The 11,219-nt window shown below is 36.2% G+C and overlaps 1 protein-coding gene and 1 long non-coding RNA gene across 2 annotated transcripts in view; both read left to right on the top strand.

Annotated features, from left to right (window-relative positions):
* Positions 1–1,050: 1,050 nt before the first annotated feature.
* Positions 1,051–11,219, top strand: part of LOC140171587 (uncharacterized) — a 40,903-nt gene continuing 30,734 nt past the window's right edge. The window contains exon 1 of the mRNA XM_072194865.1: positions 1,051–1,300. The gene's annotated coding sequence lies outside the window, so the exon portion shown is untranslated. The remainder of the gene's footprint in view (positions 1,301–11,219) is intronic.
* Positions 2,615–7,090, top strand: LOC140172215 (uncharacterized). Its single transcript, XR_011861706.1, has 3 exons — positions 2,615–2,822; positions 6,403–6,490; positions 6,769–7,090. It is a non-coding gene; the product is annotated as an uncharacterized lncRNA (long non-coding RNA).

Raw genomic sequence — 11,219 nt, 5'->3', positions numbered from 1 at the left:
CTTGACGTATCACTCCTATGCAATTTATAAACAATGTTAATTTTTTGCAGGCTATCACTGAATATGCCTTTAAGTATTAACTTAAATATTAGCGGATCCCGTTATTTATCATGTTTAGAATGATATTAATATTACTCAAATACCATCTCATTTTGGGCATGTACCCAGCAAACACAAAACATTTTCGACATTTAAATGCCGGGTTATTTAAAGGGTTATAAAGGGTATAAAACGTTTTCAAAACACTCAAAAACGTTATACTGCAAACATTCTAACATAATGTTATTTTAGTGTTGACAAAATATTTTGCAAAAAACTATTTGCAAAACAAATTTTTTACAAAAACACTTTGAAAACAATTTAGAAATATTATTGTAGTGTGTTTTTACAAAACGTATTAAAACGTTTTCATAACCTTTATATATCCCGACATTTAATTTACTTAAATCAAAACCCAAGTGTTTAAAACGTTTTTATGTTTGCTGGGACAACTTGGTTCGATCTACTTATCATTCTCGTTTTATCATTACATGATTAAGTTATAAAGTCAGTTGCACGCGAAGTAAGTCAGATGTGAAAATAGACATTTTATTAAAAAAATTAAATTGACTTCATGTGATATATATTTCAAATTACAGAATTTTACCTTAAAATACTATTGAAATAATTTCATTATATTAATAATCAGTAAAATAAGAAACTACTTTATAATAAATAAGTTATATAATACTAGTTAATAAGACAAATAAATGGCCGTTTGATATCACCCCTTTTATATATTTTTTCGTAGGCCTACTGTGCCTGTTTAAATGGACAGTATGCATAAGAAAAAAAATCTAGACCTAGTTTTATAATAATTATATATAGGCCTACATATAGCCTATATCATTTTTACGTATTATTGATTTCCTCTTGCCCAACCGTTACTAAAATTGAGTTAAATTGTGTTACATTACATTATGAAGTTACACTTTATCATACAAATTATTTATGACACGCTGTTTCATAGATATCACAGCGTGTGTGATGATACACTATAAAATAAATAACAAAACAAAAATAAAAGCAAGCAAATAATATGGAACAAAAGAAAATCATTGTGTGAAAAGGTGTGTTTTAAGTCCTTTCTTAAACATTTGAAGTGATGCCACAGAGCGCAGAGCAGGTGGTAAAGTGTTCCACAACCGAGGAGCAACATATGCGAATGATCTGTCGGCAGCAGATTGAAGAGTGCGAGGTGTGTAAGTTTGTTCAGTGAGTCTGGTAGTGTCAGTTGAAGATCGTAAGCCAGTTCGTGCAGGTGAGTACAGAGACAAGTTGCAGGCAAGGTATGATGGAGCAAAGCCATTTAGGCACTTGAAAACAATGACAAGGATTTTGAATGTTATTCTGTTCTTGATGGTAAGCCAGTGGAGCTCTTTGATGAACGGTGTTGCATGATCACGCTTCTTTGCACAGAAAATTAGTTTTGCCGCCCAATTTTGCAGTCTCTGAAGTCTCGCGATGTCAGTTGCATTTGCTCCAAGTAGAACTGCATTTGCATAGTCGAGACGAGAAAGAATTAACGACCTAACGATGTGGTGGCATGTGTCTCTGTCTAAGAACCGGCGTATACGTGTTATGTTACGAAGATGGTAAGTGACATTACTACACAAGCTTGTAATGTGGGTTGACATGGAAAGCTGACCATCAAAGAGGACACCCAGATTACGAACAGTGTCAGAGGGAATGATAACATTGTTATCAATTTGAAGATGAATATTTGATGGTAACTTGCGCCTATTGTGTGGTGAAACAGCGATAAAAAACTCCGTTTTGTTATCGTTCAGCATCAACATGTTGTTAGTCATCCACAGTTTTATCTCGCTAATGCAGTTTGAGAGTCTTGACAGAGCACATTGAATGGAAATCGGATCAGAAGGATTGAAATTTAAAAAGAGCTGAGCCGACATTTAATGCCGCATAATAATAGAAGTTGGTAACTAGTGGCAAATGGTGGTCATAGACCACAAACCTAGCTGGGCGTGTTGGTGTTGTGGAGGTGTCTGACCCCTGCAAAATGTTCCTAAAATGTTCCCCTGGTTATGAGGTTTGTTGTCACCGAGTTTGAGTCCCGTACTCCTTACAGATGTCCAGATAATGAAATTCTAAGATTTGGCCCAGGTGACCTTTGACCTGACCCCTGCAAAGTGTTCCAAAATGTTCCCCTTGGCATTAAGCCCCGTACCCCTTACAGATGTCCAGAAAATGCATTTCTAAAATTTGACCTCTGCATGACCTTTGACCTGACCCTGCAAAATGTTCCCTGGTCATGAGATTTGTTGTCAATGAGTTTGAGCTCCATACTTCTTACAGATGTCCAGAAAATAAAATTAAAGGTTTGACCCCAGATAACCTATGACCTGACCCCGGCAAAATTTTCCAAAATGTTCCCTTGGTCATTAAGTTTGTTGTAAGCGAGTTTGAACCTCATACCCCTTACAGATGTCCAGAAAATGCATTTCTAAAATTTGACCTCTGCATGACCTTTGACTTGATGCCTGCAAAATGTTCCCCTGGGTCCTATTTCATAAAGCTATACTTAGGATTCATCCTAAGTAACTCTTCCTAACTTATTTAGGAAGAGTTCCAATACAATTCATCCTAAGTCAGGACTTATGATTGATCCTAGGATAGGAAGAATCCTATTTTGATTCTTCCTAAATATAAAAACAGTATGCCATGTATTTGTGGAAGAAGCTAATTTGCATATTCATGAGTTTGCTCATCAGAGAAGAAACCAAGATGGCCGCTTTTTCAATGTGCACACAAAAGTGAAAATGGTGAGTAAATTGCCTCAAATCATGGCTTATATGTATGATTTGGGGATTTTTCTTCATTGTTCTGCTAGTAAATGACATTATTTTACCTATGTGCTTTTGTCTGGCCATAAAAATGTCAGAAAACGTGAAATTTTAAAGGAAGTAAATCGGCGTCTGTGAGCTTCTGTGGAGGCACACGAAACCCTATGCAAATGTATAGGGGTAAACTTGAGCTTTTTAATGTCTTCACGGCAGACTCGTATTTATTGAATAGGCCTTTATTTTTGCCTAGACAGTTTACCATACACATCACGGTCAGGAATTGTGAAGTTTTTAGTCAGTAAATTGCGATAGGGAATAGGGGGAGTAATTTAAATTATTATTTATAGGCTAGGGCTAGGCATGCCAATGCCATGCATAATTTTGTACTTGTAAGGGTGGTGCAATAATTATGTGTATTTCAGGGGGTGAATTATAGGGGGCAAAGATTTTTGGCAGGCCAAAAGGGGGGGGCAAGCATTTTTGGCAGGTCAAAAGGGGGGTCAAGCGATTTTGGCAGGTCGAAAGGGGGGGCAAGCAATTTTTGGCACAGATATTTTGGGCACTGTTTCTATATTACGCCCTAAAAGGCTTAGGAAAACGTTAGGAACACGTTCAAATATGCAAAATTTCCTGCTCGCTACGCTCGCACTATATGATAAGACAATTTAAGGTTTTAAATTCGGGTTCCCCCAAATCATGCATGTGTACAGGGGGGCTAAAGATTTTTGGCACATCAAAGGGGGGGCAAAGGTTTTTGGCACGTCGAAAGGGGGGGGCAAAGATTTTTTGGCACGGCCAGAGGGGGGGCAAGCAATTTTTGGAAGACCATTTTGACAATTCACCCCCCTGGGGGTACACATAAATTATTGCACCACCCCTAAGTTGTAGGGAGTACCAAATTCCTTTTTCAATCATGCATGTACTGCCATGTCCCGACTATTGTTCCACCGATAGCGTTCACACGTACAATGAGAACTGTTATCGAGATTTTAGGGGGCTGGCATTTTCTTCGGAAGGGGGGTCCTAAATATGTCGGTGACCGGAGTCAATTTTTATGACCCCCTATCGCGGGCAAATTTTTTTACGCCCCCCCCCATCGCGGGTCGAAAAATTTTATGACCCCCCCCCCCCCCTTCCAACTACACAGACTCAAGAAAAATTATTCATTGCCGGAACTAAGGCGCGGAGCGCGTCAAAACTTAAAAGTGAAGAAAGTGTGTGGAGCGCGGTAAAATTTTAATTGTAAGTGTAAAGAAGGCGCGCGGAGCGTGTACAAATTTTGCATAGATTGTACGCACATTTCGACTGCAAAGTTAAAGAATGCGCGCGCAGTGCGCGAAAATTTTAAATCACCAGCCCTTAATAATTCTATAACCCCCCCCCCCTATTTTGGGTGTTAAAAAATTATAACCCCCTATTTTTGGTCTGAAAATTCTATGACCCCCCAGTATTTTTGGGACCCCCCTTCCGAAGAAAATGCCAGCCCCCTTAGGCCTTGTAAAGTTTTGAGTAAAAGCAACAGAACATTGAAATCAATTAAAATTCTCACCTTCAATTTTATTGAGAGTTTTAGTTTAGGCTTTGTAAAGCCCCGGTGCCCGGTGGGGCTACTCTAAAGCCACGATTTCTCCGTGATACGGAAAAACGGAAAAATTCACGGAAATCGGGGTTTGCCCACGGAAATTTGAAAATGCCACAAAATTGTAAAAACTGTGTAAAATGTCTAACTGTTGTGTTGATTTGCAAAATAAAACAAAGAAAAGTGATTATTTGGCAGTAATCAACCATTAAACAACCCATTTTAGCATTAATTCTAGGCCTACTACAGTAAAGGGTAATACAAAATACACTTATAAAACATGTTTGTTTTCAATTTTCAGTGCTTTATAATTATTGGAAAACGGAAAATCACGGAAATCGTCCAATTTGTAACACGGAATTTTAATTTCGTAACACGGAGAAATCGTGGCTTTAGGCTACTCAACTCAACGCAATACTGACCGTACGATCATTTAATTACCAAAATTGAGGAAAAAGGGGTCATTTTTAGGGCTTGTCCATGGACAAAATTGTCTGTGAAATTGGAAAAATAGGGGTGTTTTAGCACACAAAGGTCAGCGAAATTGAAATAAAGGCCAAGGGGTTCTTATTATTTTCTCCCGATCCAGTGGATAGCTGGCCAGATAAATAAATCACAGGAATAAGTTTGGTTTCCTACTTCGTACTCAATCCCGTGATCAATATTGTTCTCGGTTCTATTTCATGCGTAGCCTTAGCATAGATTTGGAGAAATTTTGCAATAATAATTGTTTGGTTTATTTCATGCTGTCAAAAACACCCAACGCCAACGGGTGTAAAGCTTTAAGAGGCCTAAAATCTTGATAAAATTTTATATTTCAATGTTCCATAAATTAAAAGCTATGGCACATTGAAATCAAGGATTTTATCAAGATTTTTAGGCCTCTTAAACTTAAATTTTTTTCAACAGTAGAATTTTAAACCCGTAAAGGTTTACAAGGGCTCAAGGCCTAAAATTTTGATAAAATTGAAATTGATAATCTTAATTGATTCCAATGTTCCGTAGCTTTTACGCAAAGCTTTACGAGCCCTAAAATCATCAGTAAAATCAAGAATTTTATTGAGATTTTAGGCCTCGTAAACCTTTATGAGGCCTAAAATCTTGATAAAATTGAAATTAAGAATTTTAATTGATTTCAATGTTCCGTAGCTTTTGCACAAAGCTTTACGAGGCCTAAAATCTTGCTAAATTCCTTGATTTCAATGTGCCGTAGCTTTTATGGAACAGTAAAATCAAGAATTTTATCGAGATTTAAGGCCTCGTAAAGCTTTATTAGGTCTAAAATCTTGATAAAATTGAAATTGAGAGTTTTAATTGATTCCAATGTTGCGTAGCTTTTATGCAAAGCTTTAGGAGGTTTTAAAGCTCGATAAAATCCTTGATTTCAAATTTTCAATGTGCCGTAGCTTTTCCGGAACAGTAAAATCAAGAATTGTATCGAGATTTTAGGCCTCGTAAATCTTTATTAGGCCTAAAATCTTGATAAAATTGAAATTGAGAATTTTAATTGATTCCAATGTTCCGTAGCTTTTACGCAAAGGTTTACGAGGCCTAAAATCTTGATAAAATCAGTAAAATCAAGAATTTTATTGAGATTTTAGGCCCCGTAAAGCTTTATTAGGCATAAAATATCAATAAAATTGAAATTGAGAATTTTAATTGATTCCAATGTTCCGTAGCTTTTACGCAAAGCTTTAGGAGGCCTAAAATCTCGATAAAATCAAGAATTTTATCGAGATTTTAGGCCTCGTAAAGCTTTACTAGGCCTAAAATCTTGAAAAATCCTTGATTTCAATGTGCCGTTGATTTTAAATGTGCTTGTGTGGACATCAGCACATGAGTGAACACTGGCGATTAGAAGCTGAGCCCAATGACCCAGTGGGCAACTGGCAGTCGAGTTTTGAAGCTGCCCCTAATAAAGTTTGATTTCTTTTTTTAAATTAACTGATCATAATGCTTAATTGTGTGTTTGATTTGCAGTTGATGCTGGTTATCAATGTGTTAAGTGGATTGGTTTGATTTCTATGAAGAGTCTGTGAAGACGCAGTGGTCAGTGGATCTGTCAATGGTAAGTAGAATAATGAATGCCAACAGCAAACCCATGCAGATAAAAGATAACAGAGAATTTAGAACTCTTTATTTACATGTAATGATGAAATCAACAATATGAAGAATGTTGGAGAATTGGGGTAAAATCGCTTGTAAAAATTTACCTTGTATTTTTTTTCAGTATCAGGTCCATGATTTAAATCAAAATTATTTTTAAAATTTAAAGAAATTCAAAATTCAATTCCATTTAATTCACACTTTTTAATATGTTCTTACTATTTTTGTCTTATTTTACAGGGGCATGATTTAAAAATCAACCTTGCGGCTGCCATGGTTGCAGGAGAAACAACACAATTTGTGACTCAAGAGACTTATCATATTCTTGATGATTATTCAATCTACATGTCCCGGCTACATGACTGGTACAAAGTAAATTCTTTAAATGACACTATAAATATCAGTATAAAGATTGGATAAATTTATCTCTAAAATTGGAAGTAAATGGCAATACATATTACCTGACTATCTTTAAGATGGATCAGAACTTAAAGTTACAAATGTTATATAATTTACAATTGCAAAATGCACCTACAGGTAAGTGCAATAACACGGTTCATGTCCATGGTTACATGAAAAATTGTTGTGGTATTCTCTCAAGTGGCAGAGCAATTAGGGGCTGTGCAATAATTATGAGCACTGGTGGGAGGGTAATTTTTTTGTTGGGGGGGGGGGGAGATATTTTTGGCGAGCCAGGGGGTAGAAATTTCTGGCAAGCCGAGGGGGGGGGGGGATTTTAACATTCATGGGGGCTGTGCATGGGCAATAAAATTTCCGAACGGCTCTACAAAATCACTTGCCCCTCACGGCCTGCCAAAATCGCTTGCCCCTCTCAGCCTGCCAAAAAATCTTTGCCCCCTCCCCCCTTGTTCAAACCTTCATTGGTCTAGATACATGTTGCGAGCGCAGCGAGCAGGAAAATTAGCATATTTAAGCATTTCCTTTTTTGGTGCCCCATGAATATGCCAAAAATCGCTTACTACCCCCCACTCGGCTTGTCAAAAATTGCACGCACCCTCCCTTTCAGCTGGCCAAAAATGTGTTTCCCCCTCCCATTTTACCCTCCCACCAAGGCTCATAATTATTGCACAGCCCCTAAAAACAGTACGGAAACACTTAAATATGCAAATTTGTCCATTTTATACAGCAACACCATGATTTCTTAAGGATCTCATTTGGCAGGAAATTTTCACTTCTATCTTTTCTTTGAGTAAAAGAATGGCACTCAGTATTATTTTGAAAATTGAATAGCTTTTTGATGGAGGAATTGTTGTTTTTACTAGCCGTGTGAACGGTAAGGCAGGTTCAATATTTTGAGTTGTGGATGCTGAATCATGCTGGCGCATTTGCGGTAGGCCTATCCATTAAGGCAAAATATTGGACATTACAGTTGATGCTAGTAAAAACAGAAATTTATATAGTTTATTCTCATTCTTAGTCAATTGAGAGGGGGTCCATTGGTCTTTGACACTGGTGTAGGAGGTCGCCGATCCAACACTAAGGCGACTAAGATTAGAATATGTGTATGTCTTCCTCCAATCCTCGTACAGAATTGCTACATGAAGGTCTATGTCTATTAAACGGGGTCTGCGGAAATCATGACATTATGCCTTATAAATATGTTAGAAAAATAATTATCAAGCATGAATCACATGGTTTTATTTGAAACAAACTCATAATTGACCATAAAAACAAATAAAAACAGTCGGCTCTCAATACGCGATATTCAAAATGCCCGCACCAAAATTATCTAAGTGCAATGACGTAATGGTTACTAATTGTGCTCCATTGTCGTCCGCCTTCATTGTATTACTGAGACGTCATTGCACTCGACGTTTTTATGGTCACTATGAGTTTGTTTTAAATAAAACCATGTGATTCATGCTTGATAATTATTTTTCTTAAATATAAGGCATAATGTTGTGATTGCCGGAGACCTCTTTTAAAGGGGAACCCCCACCAGAGCAGGTCCGGCGTGAACCAAACCTGCCTGGTTATCAAATTAATCAGTGACAAGGTCATCTCTGAATTTGATAGGTGCTAATTGATGCAATTGCCAATAACATTAAAACATCAATTATCCCTTGTCAAATTCAGAGATAACCTTGTCACTGATTAATTTGATAACATGGCAGATTTGGTTCACCCCAGAACTGCTCTGGTGGGGCTTCCTCTTAAAGGTTATCATAACAATCAAAATGTGAAGCAAGTTTGTAGTGAACGTTTATGCAATAAACAAAATGATTTCCAAAATGTACTTATGATTTAAAGTTGCATTATGTTTTGTGTGTTTTAGTGTTTTTGATAATTGGTATAAAAACTACCGGTAGTTAATTTAAGGTTATAGGCCAAATCACCCACCACTAATTGCAACAGAATCCATTTTGCATGCATTGCATCCATCTCCCAAAAGCTAACACAAAAGCATATCAAAAGTCCCAAAAAATTCAAGTAGTGGAACAGTGCCTAATTTGCATAAATCCAAAATGGCCGTTTATGCAGGGGGGGGGTGAAATTTCAAATTTGGTCAATTTTTGCTAAAAACCACAATGTATTCCTCTCGTCATAAGGATTCAGAAATAGTATAGTTTGATCTATCTCAGATCTACATTTCTTGAGTTACAGGGGAAAAGCTTAATATATGAGGTATTGTTGGTCGAAGCAGCCAAAAAAATTGATTTTCATTATCTGAATCAATATATTATTGAAAAATAAAACTTTGGTGTTTTGCAAAAGTTCATTCTACAAATCATATGCTTTGAAAACTTGCTTAATGTATTGTTGTTTAAATGAGTTATGTACGTTTTACAAAAGTGTTGTTGTTTCAGCCCTCCCAGCAAACGCAAAAACGTTTTTAAAACGTTTTAAATAAGTTATATTTTGGCTTTTGGTTTAGGTAAAAACGTTTTAATAACATTTTGGATTTATGCAAATTAGGCACTGTTCCACTACTTGGACTTTTGATATTTTCTTTAATAGGCCTATACTTTTCTGAAATGAATGGTGATTAAATGGTTTCTGTTGCAGTTAGTAGTGGGTTAAACCCTGAATTTCCTTAATTTGATTGGCCTATTAAAGAAGCCATCCCACTTTTGGGTTCAAGTTCCTCTATGTGAATTATGTTCTGTCTCATCATCAAAGTGAAGTATGTCAGTTCTTCTGTTATGTGGAGTACTGACCAAGTACTTGATGCAGTAGATGAAGTTTTGAATGAGAAAACGGACATTTTGATGGTTAGCTAGTATCAACCTTGACATACCTGTAAAGTTTCAGATTTGAATTCCTGAAAATAACGGAGTTAGACTAATTTTTACCAAATCTGTGGATTTGTAACATGTTACCATGGCAACAGAAGATAGCGAAAATATATGTTTCACTTTTTTTTGACTATATATGTATAGCTTTGATCAATCTTGACACCCCTGCAAAATTTCAGGTTCGAGTTCCTAAAAATAACGGAGTTAGACTCATTTTTACCAAATCTGTGGATTTTAAACACGTTACCATGGCAACAGAAGATAACGAAAACATATGTTTCAATTTACTCTACTGTTTATGGTTAGCTATTATCAACCTTGACATACCTGTAAAGTTTCAGATTTGAATTCCTAAAAATAACGGAGTTAGACTAATTTTTTACCAAATCTGTGGATTTGTAACATGTTACCATGGCAACAGAAGATAGCGAAAATATATGTTTCACTTTTTTTGACTATATATGTATAGCTTTGATCAATCTTGACACCCCTGCAAAATTTCAGGTTCAAGTTCCTAAAAATAACGGAGTTAGACTCATTTTTTACCAAATCTGTGGATTTTAAACATGTTACCATGGCAACAGAAGATAACAAAAACATATGTTTCAATTTACTCTACTTTTTATGGTTAGCTATTATCAACCTTGACATACCTGTAAAGTTTCAGATTTTAATTCCTAAAAATAACGGAGTTAGACTAATTTTTTTACCAAATCTGTGGATTTGTAACATGTTACCATGGCAACAGAAGATAGCGAAAATTTTTGTTCCACTTTATTTTACTATATATGGTTATCCTTTATCAACCTTGACACACCTGCAAAATTTCAGGTTCGAGTTCCTAAAAATAACGGAGTTAGACTCATTTTTTACCAAATCTGTGGATTTTAAACATGTTACCATGACAACAGAAGATAGTGAAAATATAAGATTCACTTTATTTTACTATAGATGGTAAGTTTATATCAACCTTGACATATCTGCAAAGTTTCAGATCCAAGTTTAAAAAAATACCGGAGTTAAACTCATTTAAACCCTTTTCCCCCTTGATTTTCATCAAAATCACAAAAATCATGGTTTTTTGACGTTTTAGCTAAGATAGGGACTCTAGGAAGAATCCCCAAAGTTAGGACACCTCCTGACCCCTTCCTAAGTTAGGAAGAAACTTAGGAAGGATATTCTTCCTAAGTTGCTTTATAATATAGAAGATAGGATCAATCCTAAAGTTAGAAGAGTTCAAGACTTAGGAAGAATCAATTCATCCTAAGTCCCACTTAGATGAATCTAGTTTTATGAAATAGGACCACACAGGTCCTATTTCATAAAACTTAGGATTCATCCTAAGTGGGACTTAGGATGAATTGATTCTTCCTAAGGCCGGTATTCACAAAAGGAGACTAACTTTAGTCCTGGACTAAATCGGAGGTTTAGTCC

This window comes from Amphiura filiformis, chromosome 15 (assembly GCF_039555335.1).
Source record: "Amphiura filiformis chromosome 15, Afil_fr2py, whole genome shotgun sequence".
Taxonomy (NCBI): domain Eukaryota; kingdom Metazoa; phylum Echinodermata; class Ophiuroidea; order Amphilepidida; family Amphiuridae; genus Amphiura; species Amphiura filiformis.
Note: the sequence above shows the minus strand (reverse complement) of the source record. Positions and strands in the feature narration are given on the sequence as shown.